At 48.5% G+C, this 12,662-nt stretch overlaps 1 protein-coding gene across 4 annotated transcripts in view; it reads right to left on the bottom strand.

Annotated features, from left to right (window-relative positions):
• Positions 1–12,662, bottom strand: part of TANGO2 (transport and golgi organization 2 homolog) — a 336,367-nt gene that overhangs the window by 273,789 nt on the left and 49,916 nt on the right. The window contains exon 2 of one of the 4 annotated variants that reach the window (XM_073675729.1): positions 9,422–9,591. The exons of the other annotated variants lie outside the window; for them this stretch is intronic. The gene's annotated coding sequence lies outside the window, so the exon portion shown is untranslated. The remainder of the gene's footprint in view (positions 1–9,421; positions 9,592–12,662) is intronic. 4 annotated transcript variants of the gene reach the window in all.

Here is a 12,662-nt window from a genome sequence, read left to right as displayed (position 1 = left end):
GCCAATACCCGCCTGTTTGCATACCAGCCGTGCCTACCAGTGCCCACCTGTCTGCATGCCAGCCGTGCCTGCCAGTCCTCTCCTGTCTGCATACCAGCTGTGCCTGCCAATACCCACCAGTCTTCATACCAGCCGTGCCAGCCAGTACTCACCTGTCTGTATGCCAGCCTAACCTGCCTGTTCCTGCATTCCCCGATGTGGGTCAACAACTGTGACCGGGGTCTGACCTGGAGTAGCACCTGGTCCCTCTGCTCGGTTCCTCCCTGGTTCACGGAGTCGACTGAGCCGCTGTGTGACTTTGGTCAGACCGAGTTGATACTTAGTTACGCCCCTCCAGGCACTCCTCGGTTCATGGTCCAGTGGGATCATTAATCACGCTCACGCCAGTCAGTCCGGGCGCGAGCATAACATAAAGCACCTTTCACTGATTAGGCTGATGAGGCTATCTTTACTGACCGAGGAATCCTCCCCCCAGGAGTACATCGTTTGACCTCCGCACTAGGCATTAAGTAACTGATGCCCCTGTCTCCCTTGCAGCTGTTGTAGACGGGAACACAATTGGGGATAGTACTGACGCAGTCATTTTACCTCATGCACCGTACTGGGGTTTGGTGAGATTTGAATTTGCTTCTGGAACCTCCTCCATGTCGTGGTTACCAGTCGCCCTGCACTGGCAACCTCCTGTCTTTTAACCCAAACGACCGTGACCATTGGCATTCCTTGGCATAATGTTTTTCCTCACCACATCTTAGACAGTGGACACACACCGTACTCTGATTTGATGAACGGCACGCATCACAAGCCGGGTATGTTCTGTTTTAGAACCCACTCCTGGGTCTGAGGGATACAGGTTCTGGCCTGGAACGAATCAACTTTTTCACCTCAATCAACTCGGCTCGCAGTTCTCCTATTACTTCCTCCCAGTCCGCGCTGGCAGTTCTCTCTTTTGTTGGTCATTTAAGGTTCCCTCTCGGAGGTGGCACTGGAGGGTCTCCATGATGATCTTCGGACTGGTCACTGGGGGTCTCCAACTTCAGCTGACTCATTTTGGTGATTTTAGGAGCAGAACCTTTCTTTAACTTCTGTTCACTCTCTGACTCCAAACTAGTTGCCTCATTCATTTTTTCAATTAGGACTTCGTCCAAAATGCCAGGATCTTCTAGGTACTGTTTCAGCTGCAACTTGATATCTTTGCTGATTAATCCCGTTCCCAATGATCTCAAGAACTTCTTCTGTACTAGTCCAGCATCAAACTTCTCTTCCGCTTCTACATCTCTGGATTCAAACAACAGTCTATCCTTCAGTTCAATTGCTCTGAACAAGAAACTTTGGGGTGATTAATTATTTTTCTGTGAGAGGTTAATGAGTCGATGGAACAATTCTGAAGTACTCTCTTCTTTATAGTGCCCTTTTAAAATCATCTTCAGCTGTTGCAAGGTCAATTGACTTTTCATTTTTAGCATACTACGGAGGTTCAGTCCTGGGCTGATCGCTTTCACCACCCCTTCAACGATCTCATCTGGCTGGTAGCCTTTCTGTAAGCCTGTTTCGATCTGGTGCAACAAGTTCCTATAAGACAGTCTATCTTTCTTTTCACACTCTACAATCAGTCCCAGGATCTTGAATTCTTTCCTTATGGTGATTTGTGGTGTTAGAGAGGACTGTCAACCTTATTTATCTAACCCGAGCAGGTTAAAGGTCCTCTCTGGGTCTATCACTCGTTCAGAGGTTTTGGTAGATTCCCGCAGGTCTGTTGTTAGGGCTTTGAATTGTTCTTTCAATTCCTGTAGTTCAGTCTGTGGACGCAGATTCCCACCTTTGGTAATTAGTGCCGCCCCTCCATCGTCCAACTTCAACCTGGTTAGAATCTGTGTTAGTTCCTGGAGGAATGTCCCCATGACGTCTTCAGCTTCTTTCTCCCCCAGCTCATCCATTTTTGCATTAATGGCAGCTAACAGTTGCCTGCGGTTGTGTACTTTGGCAATCTGTTCTACTCACATCTATATATATAATCGTCTTATCCCGTCTGTCTGTCTGTCTGTCTTTCTGTCTGTCTTTCTGTCTGTCCAGGAAATCCCGCATCGCTCATTGGTCCGGCAGCGGCCAATGAGCGCCGCGGGATTTCTGAAAAATGATGGCGGCCGTTAGCGGCTCATCTGCGGGACGGAGCTCAGCGGCGATGCAGCCGGGAGATGACTGGCGCGAGGCGCTCATCTCCCGACCGCCGGCGACACTGACCTCCATGTGGCTAGGGTGTGAAGGGAGGACCGGGGAGCGGCGCTGCGGGTCGGGATACTTCTGCTGCGAGCGCCCGCTCATGTCCCGGGTTCTCGCAGCGGAAGTAGCAGTACAGGCAGCGGCGCTGACATCCATGCTGCTAGCGTGTCAAGGGAGGACTGGGGAGCGGCGCTGCGGGGCGGGATACTTCTGCTGCGAGCGCCCGCTCATGTCCTGGGTTCTCGCAGCGGAAGTAGCCGCACAGGCAGCGGCGCTCCCCGGTCCTCACTAATACGATTCCGCTCCCCGGTCCTCAGCAATACGATTCGATGATTGGTCGCGATCTCTCGCCGCGACCAATCACTGATCTTGGCCCAAAAGTTAAACACCGCTGTGCTGATTGGTCGCGGACGCTGCCCGCGACCAATCACCGATTTGGGCACCACATTTAAACACTGCTGTGATGATTGGTCGCGGACGATGCCCGCGACCAATCACCGATTTGGGCGCCACATTTAAATAGCGCCCGCGACCAATGACCGATCTTGCAGACACATTTAAACACCGCTGTGCTGATTGGTCGCGGACGCTATTTAAATGTGGCGCCCAAATCGGTGATTGGTCGCGGGCAGTGTTGGCGACCAATCAGCACAGCGGTGTTTAACTGTTTCTGCAAGATCGGTGATTGGTCGCGGGCAGCGTCGGCGACCAATCAGCACAGCGGTGTTTAAATGTGTCTGCAAGATCGGTGATTGGTCGCGTCCGCTATTTAAATGTGGCGCCCAAATCGGTGATTGTTCGCGGGCAGCGTCCGTGACCAATCAGCACAGCAGTGTTTAAATGTGGCGCCCAAATCGGTGATTGGTCGCGGGCAGCGTCCGCGACCAATCAGCACAGCGGTGTTTAACTTTTGCGGCAAGATCAGTGATTGGTCGCGCCCGAAAGATCGCGACCAATCACCGATTTGTGCGCCACATTTAAATAGCGGCCGCGACCAATCACCGATCTTGCAGACACATTTAAACACCGCTGTGCTGATTGGTCGCGGACGCTGCCCGCGACTAATCAGCACAGCGGTGTTTAAATGTGGCGCCAATCAGCGATTTTGAACACAAATGTCAGGACCTTAGTAACACCATGCGGCTACTGTCGGGAGATCAGCGGCTAGGGTGTCAAGGGAGGACCGGGGAGCGGCGCTGCGGGTCGGGATACTGCTGCGAGCAGTCGCTCATGTCCCGGCTTCTCGCAGCGGAAGTAGCGGTACAGGCAGCGGCGCTCCCCGGTCCTCACCAATACAATTCGCTGATTGGTCGCGGTCTCCGCACCTGACCAATCAGTGATCTTGGCGCCAAATTTAAACAACGGTCTGCTGATTGGTCGCGGCTGGCAACCGCGACCAATCAGCGAGATTGGCGCAAAATTTAAACAACGCTCTGCTGATTGGTCGCGGACGGCAGCCGCGACCAATCAGCGAGATTGGCGCCAAATTTAAACAACGCTCTGCTGATTGGTCGCGGACGCCAGACGCGACCAATCAGCGAGATTGGCGCCAAATTTAAACAACGCTCTTCTGATTGGTCGCGGATGACAGCCGACCGCGACCAATCAGCGTGATTGGCGCCAAATTTAATCAACGCTCTGCTGATTGTTTGCGGCCGCCAGCCGACCGCGACCAATCAGCGAGATTGGCGCCTAATTTAAACAGCGCTATGATCTCCCGACGGCAAGTGTGAACGGAGGACCGAGGAGCGGCGCCGCCGGTCGGGATGCTTCTGCTGCGAGCAGCCACTCATCTCCCAGCTGCTCGCAGCGGAAGTACCCGCACAGGCAGCGCCGCTCCCCGGTCCTCACTAATACGACGCTGATTGGTTGCGGCCGCCGGCCCCGACCAATCAGCAGTATTGCCGCCAAATTTAAACCCCGCTCTGCTGATTGGTCACGACCGCCAGCCGCGACCAATCAGCGATTTTGGTGCAAAATTTAAACAACGCTCTGCTGATTGGTCGCGGACGCCAGCCGCGACCAATCAGCGAGATTGGCGCAAAATGTAAACAACGCTCTGCTGATTGGTCGCTGCTGGCAGCCGCGAACAATCAGCGAGATTGGCGCCAAATTTAAACAACGTTCTGCTGATTGGTCGCGGACGCCAGACGCGACCAATCAGCGAGATTGGCGCAAAATTTAAACAACGCTCTGCTGATTGGTCGCGGCTGGCAGCCGCGAATAATCAGCGAGATTGGCGCCAAATTTAAACCCCGCTCTGCTGATTGGTCGCGGATGCCAGACGCGACCAATCAGCGAGATTGGCGCCAAATTTAAACAACGCTCTGCTGATTGGTCGCGGCTGGCAGCCACGAACAATCAGCGAGATTGGCGCCAAATTTAAACAACGCTCTGCTGATTGGTCGCAGCAGCCAGCCGCGACCAATCAGCATTATTGGCACCAAATTTAAACCCCGCTCTGCTGATTGGTCGCGGTCGCCGGCCGCGACCAATCAGCAGTATTGGCGCCAAATTTAACACTGCTCTGCTGATTAGTCACGGTCGCCGGCCGTGACCAATCAGCGATATTGGCGCCAAATTTAAACACCGCTTCGCTGATTGGCCGCGGTGGCCGGCCGCGACCAATCAGCGATATTGCCGCCAAATTTAAACACCGCTCTGCTGATTGGTCGCGGTTACTGGTCACGAATAATCAGCATTATTGGCGCCACATTTAAACACCGCTCTGCTGATTGGTCGCGGCCGTGACCAATCACCATTATTGGCGCCAAATTTAAATACCGCTCTGATGATTGGTCGCGACCGCCTGCCGCAACCAATCAGTTGGCCGCATACATATTCTAGAATACCCGATGCATTAGAATCGGGTCACCATCTTGTCTTTATATATTCTGCTACTGTTCTCAATTCTTCACAGGTTAACTGAAGAAGCAGCTCACTAATTCTGTCCATTTTTGCATTTCCACATCCATTGCTGCTAGTGAGTTTTTTAGGGCTGGTCCCCTTTAACTGGCGTAGCAGAGTTGAGTTGAGGTGCTGTGCTGCTGTCTTTTTCCAGACACTTTTCCTCTTCTCCCTCTACACGCTAATTCCTGCTCAGGATTCCCGTACAGGCCACCAATGTTACACACACACCGCTAGGTTCAGATAGGGGCGGAACAAGTTACATGAATTCTTTGGAATCCTGGGGGAACCGTTACTCAGGGCGACCATAGACCATGTGCTGCAGCTTCTCTCAGGCACACAAGGATATTGACCCTCAGGCACAGACACGTAGGTTGTTTCACTTGCTGACGAGACACACTTGACAAGAGTCCTCATAAACGGTAGAACAGTAGCATTTAATAAGAAGCCGCACAGCCAGTGCAAGTTAAGTCTTATGAGCAACATTCTCCAGTGACAAACAGTACAGTTTCCTTAGCAGCACAGCAGCTCACAGTCTTCCCAGTAGTACAGGACAGCACAGTTCTAATGCAAAGGCACATTAATGAACACAGCATTCTTTACAGCACAGTGAGATGGAGGAGAGGGGTGGGCTTGCTGAGGGAGATGATCACTGTAACACCATTTCTTCCAGTCCTTAGATTTCTGCCTGACAATACTCTGCACTGTTAGTTCAGGAACTCTACCTGACCTGTGCTTAGCTTCACTCCTGACTTGAATCTTTTTCACTTGCAGGGGCGCTTCAGTGAGATATAGAACACACACACCACCTTTCTCTTCAGCTCCAGCCAGACAGTAAACAACTTCCCCACATTCCCCCTGGGGCTCTGCTAAAACACTCCCCTTTTCCTGTGACTGTGTTAACCCCTCTAGTTGCTGCATGCTTCTGGAGCACAACACTTCCAGTCTCATGTGCTTGTGTTATTTCTAATAGTTACAGAATGCTTTTAAAGCAACAGCACTACTTCTGCATGTCACACCTTTTCAACTGTAAGATTCTATCCACGCTTGATTACTTGTATTACATATAATGGAATATTTATATGCACTGAGCCTTGCATTCAGTCTGATATGCTCAACATTATCGACTTTGTGTTATCCTGATATATATTGCTGCCTTAAGTATTCCTTAGTGGTCATTGTTTTCTCTATGCAAACTATGCAGAAGTGGTTATGAGCCACACAACCCCATCATGCCTAAGAGATATATCTACTTATTTATGTATTTTGTGTCATCAAATTACAATGAATATGTCTCTTGCACAATAATACACTGGTGAGGTATATTTCTGTTTTAGCACCTCCTTCTCATTATGATTATTATGGGAGGTGCCTTAGCAACTTTAGTAATCAGTGTGTTTCTTGCTACCTAGTTGTAAGGTCCCTGTACCTGTGCTCCCTGAACCTTATCCTGTCCATCCTGCCTGCCCTGTCTGAACCTTATCCTGTCCGTCCTCCTGTAACCTGTTTCTGAGCCCGTCCTACCTCTACCAAGTCCAGAACCTGATCCATCTTGTCCAGACTTGTATTGCTATCCTTACCCTTCCAGTCTGAACCTGCACCTGTGTTCCTGTCCGTTCTTGATCCAGAATCTGTTCTGGCTACGAGCCGTACACTCCTGTTCCTGAACCAGCCGCATGTTCTCCTTTTATCCAGTTCCTGGCCGGACCTGTCTTTCTGCTCCTTTGGGGGTCAGCTGCTGCGACTCAGAGGTCAGTCCTGGAGTAATACCTGGCATCCACCTGTGTTGAAGTCTAACCACACCATCAGGGGCTCTAATGAAGAACCAGATGGTCGCTTAGTTATACCCCTCCAGGCTCTCCCTGGACCGGGCACAGTGGTTCCGCAACCACATATGTAACACTGCACGAGTGAAGCCAAGTATGTTTTTCTCTGAAATGCTGTGATATTTCAGGGAAAGCACAGCTTGAAGATTTGACTAGGGAGAGATGGATGGCTTCTCGTACCACTTGTTGATTGACAGGTCTCTCCCTATCTAGACTCATAGACTTGTCAATCACCTGGAGCGTGTCGAGTAGAAGCTGGCTGGCCAGGCATGGTGCCAGACTAGTCTTTCCCTATGGGTAGTTAGCAATCTTGAGTTTTGTAGCTCAGTTTCCATTCACCTCAACAGGAGCTGAGCTATATATATATATATATATATATATATATATATATATATATATATATACAGTACAGACCAAAACTTTGGACACACCTTCTCATTTAAAGATTTTTCTGTATTTTTATGACTTTGAAAATTGTACATTCACACTGAAGGCATCAAAACTATGAATTAACACATGTGGAATTATATACTTAACAAAAAAGTGTGAAATGACTGAAAATATGTCTTATATTCTAGGTTCTTCAAAGTAGCCACCTTTTGCTTTAATGACTGCTTTGTACACTCTTGGCATTCTCTTGATGAGCTTCAAGAGGTAGTCACCGGAAATGGTTTTCACTTCACAGGTGTGACCTGTCAGGTTTAATAAGTGGGATTTCTTGCCTTATAAATGGGGTTGGGACCATCAGTTGTGTTGTGCAGAAGTCAGGTGGATACACAGCTGATAGTCCTACTGAATAGACTGTTAGAATTTGTATTATGGCAAGAAAAAAGGAGCTAAGTAAAGAAAAACGAGTGGCCATCATTACTTTAAGAAATGAAGGTCAGTCAGTCCGAAAAATTGGGAAAACTTTGAAAGTGTCCCCAAGTGCAGTTGCAAAAATCATCAAGCGCTACAAAGAAACTGGCTTACATGAGGACCGCCCCAGGAAAGGAAGACCAAGAGTCACCTTTGCTTCTGAGGATGTTTATCCGAGTCACCAGCCTTAGAAATCGCAGGTTAACAGCAGCTCAGATTAGAGACCAGGTCAATGCCACACAGAGTTCTAGCAGCAGACACATCTCTACAACAACTGTTAAGAGGAGACTTTGTGCAGCAGGCCTTCATGGTAAAATAGCTGCTAGGAAACCACTGCTAAGGACAGGCAACAAGCAGAAGAGACTTGTTTGGGCTAAAGAGCACAAGGAATGGACATTAGACCAGTGGAAATCTGTTCTTTGGTCTGATGAGTCCAAATTTGAGATCTTTGGTTCCAACCACCGTGTCTTTGTGCGACGCAGAAAAGATGAACGGATGGACGGATGCCTGGTTCCCACCGTGAAGCATGGAGGAGGAGGTGTGATGGTGTGGGGGTGCTTTGCTGGTGACACTGTTGGGGATTTATTCAAAATTGAAGGCATACTGAACCAGCATGGCTACCACAACATCTTTCAGCGGTATGCTATTCCATCCAGTTTGCGTTTAATTGGATTTTTTTATTTACTTTTCAACAGGACAATGACCTCAAACACACCTACAGGCTGTGTAAGGGCTATTTGACCAAGAGGGAGAGTGATGGGGTGCTACGCCAGATGACCTGGCCTCCACAGTCAACAGACCTGAACCCAATCGAGATGGTTTGGGATGAGCTGGACCGCAGAGTGAAGGCAAAAGGGCCAACAAGTGCTAAGCATCTCTGGGAACTCCTTCAAGATTGTTGAAAGACCATTTCCGGTGACTACCTCTTGAGGCTCATCAAGAGAATGCCAAGAGTTGTGCAAAGCAGTCATCAAAGCAAAAGGTGGCTACTTTGAAGAATCTAGAATATAAGACATATTTTCAGTTGTTTCACACTTTTTTGTTAACTATATAATTCCACATGTGTTAATTCATAGTTTTGATGCCTTCAGTGTGAATGTACAATTTTCATAGTCATGAAAATACAGAAAAATCTTTAAATGAGAAGGTGTGTCCAAACTTTTGGTTTGTACTGTATATATATATATTTATTTATTTATTTTTTACAGCAACAGTATATACTTCTACACTGCACTATATATTTACATTCACTATCATGTGATATATTACCTCTGTGGTAAAATGCTACAGCAACTAAGAAAATCCCTGATAAAATGGATTGAGCCTTGTTACTGGTATGCAGGGAGAAATCAAGTTTGGGTTCTTCAGTCCCGTAATATACCTAATGTAAACCAACTATTCCAGGCTATGTGTTGTTCAGGGCTGACTTGATATTGTCACAGACTGCTATGCATGTGTATTCCTGGAACATCATTTACCTTGCAATTTAATTGTTGCAATAATCACATCACTCTGGAAAATGGAAATTCCATTATCAAACTCGGCATGTTTCACAGCAGTGAGCTTTGAAGTGTCATTGTGAAAATAGTCAAAGCAAAATATGATTTCCCCACCTGTAATCCAATCAGCCCTCAGTAGTCATCCCTCCAAACATTAGTCCTTGTTGGACAGGCTGCTTTATTGGCTGTTGTACTGAAGACAGAGCTTCTAAGAAGAAAATCTGCAATCATTTCCAATAGAATCACAGTTCTTTGCTCCAGACGATGCCATTTCATTCAGATGCCTGTAAAAACTTGCTAAAATAAATTACATCCAAGGCGGTAAGAAACCCATGTTTTTGTCACCAATAGATCTCCTTTCAGTTTTCATTTTGTAGCAAAGGAATAAGTCAGGAGTTTATGGCTCTATTCCACATGACATATAAAGATCTCATTTCACACATTGGTGATTTTTTTGTAACAAAATACTATGTTATTTGGTTTATATCATAGTCAATACATTTAAATGATCAGTATTATAAGGAAAATGCATCCTTATAGTGGAAAGGAAACATTTGGTCATTACAATATATTGTCATTGAATTGTGATAGCACCCAATAAGTGAGGGCTGAAGATGATGTTACAAACTAGAATTAGAGATGATAGTGAAATATTATGCACATATTTATTGGGTCAATGGACAGGAATGTAGTTTTGCAGTATTGTAATAATGAAAATTACTGTTATTAAAGAGATTGGGCATAAAAAAACACAAACAAAAAAACGATCTGGCTATCCCTGCAATGATTCTCAAAAATTACCTTTGTTTTACTTTTTAGCTGCCCTGCAGCCATTCTTGTGGCCTGTTATAGCTTACATGCTGAACTTTCTGCCCCTCTCCCTCTGTGGCTCAGACTACATTTCCCAAGAGGCAGAGCTGTGTCTGTCTCACCAATCACTCCCTCCAGGGCGTACATAGAAATCATGGGGCTCCATAGCAGAAGCTCTAATTGGGCCCGCCACCCCCCCCCCCCCCAAAAAAAAAAAATTGTCTGTGTCACAGAAGAGCAGATCTCACAACTTTCCTCCTGCAGTTTTCCTCCTGCTGAAATCCTACATTCCTCTTTCATTACCCCCATAAAGTATGATGCCAATAAAAGTGCCCCCCAAACACAGTATGATACCCCCATGGTGCATTCCTCCACATTAGCCTCCATATGCACAGTATAATGACCCTATTGTACCCCACTTCAACTCCCAAGGCAAAGTATGGTGACCCCAACACAGGATGATGCCCCAACTGTGACCCCTACACAGCCCTCCATATAGTATAATGGGCCTACATACAGTATAATGGCCCGCCCTAGCCCTCCAAACAGTATAATGGCCACACACAGCCCTCCAAACAGTATGATGGACCCCACACAAACCTTCACACCATATTATTGCTTTCATACAGTATAATGGCCCCCCGCATAGCCCTCAAAATATTATAATGGCCCCACATAGCCAATCCATATAGTATAATGTGCCCCCCATAATCCTCCATATAGTATAATGAACTTCCCATAGTCCTCCATAGAATATAATGCACTCCCCATAGTCCTCCATACAGTATATTACACACTCCATAGGGTAATGCAGCCCCCATATAGTATAATGCATCCGACAGTCCTGCAGTATTATGGGCACCACATACTCACTGATTTTAAAATACCTTATAAATTTTACCAGAAAAAACTGGGAAAACTTATTGACTCGAGTATAAGCCTTGGGTGGGAAATGCAGCAGCTACTGGTTAATTTCCCCATCCTAGTACGCATTGCTCCCTCATCCCCAATCCTGGTAAGTATGGCACCCTCATCCCCAATCCTGGTAAGTATGGCACTCCTCATCCCCCAATCCTGGTATGTATGGCACCCCTCATCCCCCAATCCTGGTATGCATGGCCTCCTCATCCCCCAATCCTGTTATGTATGGCCCCCTCATCCCCCAATCCTAGTATGCATGACCACCTCATCCCCAATCTTGGTATGCATGGCCTCCTCAACCACTAATCCTGGTATGCATGGCGCCCCTCACCCCCAATCCTGGTATGCATGGCCTCCTCAGCCCCCAATCCTGGTATCGATGGGCCCTCTTCCCCCAATCCTGGTATGTATGGCACCCCTCATCCCAAATCCTGGTATGCATGGCCCCCTCACCCCAATCCTGGTATGTATGTGACGCGCCCCCTGGGCCATATTCTTTAGGGGGAATATCCGGAGCCGGATCAGATGGGAGTTGTAGTCTTCCGAGTGGCTGTGACCCGGTCCGTGCCCAGGGTGTCAAACTCAGTTGTATGTGGCAGTCCTACAGATGTTATTAAGTTCTTTATTGTCGACTACGCCACCCGTTGTATTGCGGTCACTATGGCCGCCGCTGCAGCAGGGTCCGCTGAGGCTGATGGTGTAGGTGCAGCTTTTGATGGTGTAACCCCCAACGGGTGGGGTATAGCCTCAGGGGGTCAGGTGCAGAGGATGGGGGTTGTGGTGGTGCAGCATAGATGTTAAAGGAAGACAGAGTCGGGTTGTGCAGTTTAGGGTATTTACTCACTGCTGATGTTCCGGTCACTCCAGCTTCAAGTGACCACCCGAGCTGTGCTGCGTCCACCAGGTCCTGGATCCAGCCAACCCCCAAGCGAGTCCGGAGCGTGACCCTGAGCTCTCCTTCTGTCCTTTCTCTGGCCGTCCCCACTAGTGATCCACCCAGGTCCAGCTCCCTCGGGCCTTCTGTTGGGAGACCCTTGGCCTTGGGTTCCCTGACCCTCCACGTGGTATGCCTTCGGGGTGGATGTGGTGGGTGGCCGTGGCAGACGCTGCCCACGGCCTCCGGTCTCTGGCTAGGGTGTGTTTTTGCCCCCACCAGCTTGGGTTCCGGTACCCTGATGCCAACTCTTCACCCGCTGATGGACTTTGGGTTCTCGGAGTTCCTTTTCTGTTTCCCCCTCTGGGTCTTTCTGGCTTTCTCCTCTCTCTCTCTCTGGGTCTGCTCTGCTCCTCTTCCTCTGACTTCTCTGCAAAGACTCACAGACTGACTGACCCTGTTCTCTGATGGTGCCCACCTTATATACACCCTCTATGTGTGAGCTCAGGTGACCAGCACCCAATGAGCTCCTATCTTTACCCAGGCTGCTCCCCCTATCTGCCCCTACACTACTTGGGATGTTCCACCCCCCTCCCACTCCAGCCAGGAACAGACTCGGTCGTACCTGCACATTTCTAAGTGGGAGTACCGTCGGTCTGCTCCTCGGAAATGGGATGTGTGTAGTGCATGCAGCCTACCGAGCTCAGATCCACACTCCATCCTTACCCGGGAGTGGAATATCACACCTCT

The sequence above is a fragment of the Phyllobates terribilis genome, unplaced genomic scaffold, assembly GCF_046119375.1.
Source record: "Phyllobates terribilis strain yellow unplaced genomic scaffold, ASM4611937v1 Scaffold_1__5_contigs__length_1240528914, whole genome shotgun sequence".
Classification (NCBI taxonomy): domain Eukaryota; kingdom Metazoa; phylum Chordata; class Amphibia; order Anura; family Dendrobatidae; genus Phyllobates; species Phyllobates terribilis.
This window is presented reverse-complemented; position numbering and strand designations above follow the sequence as displayed.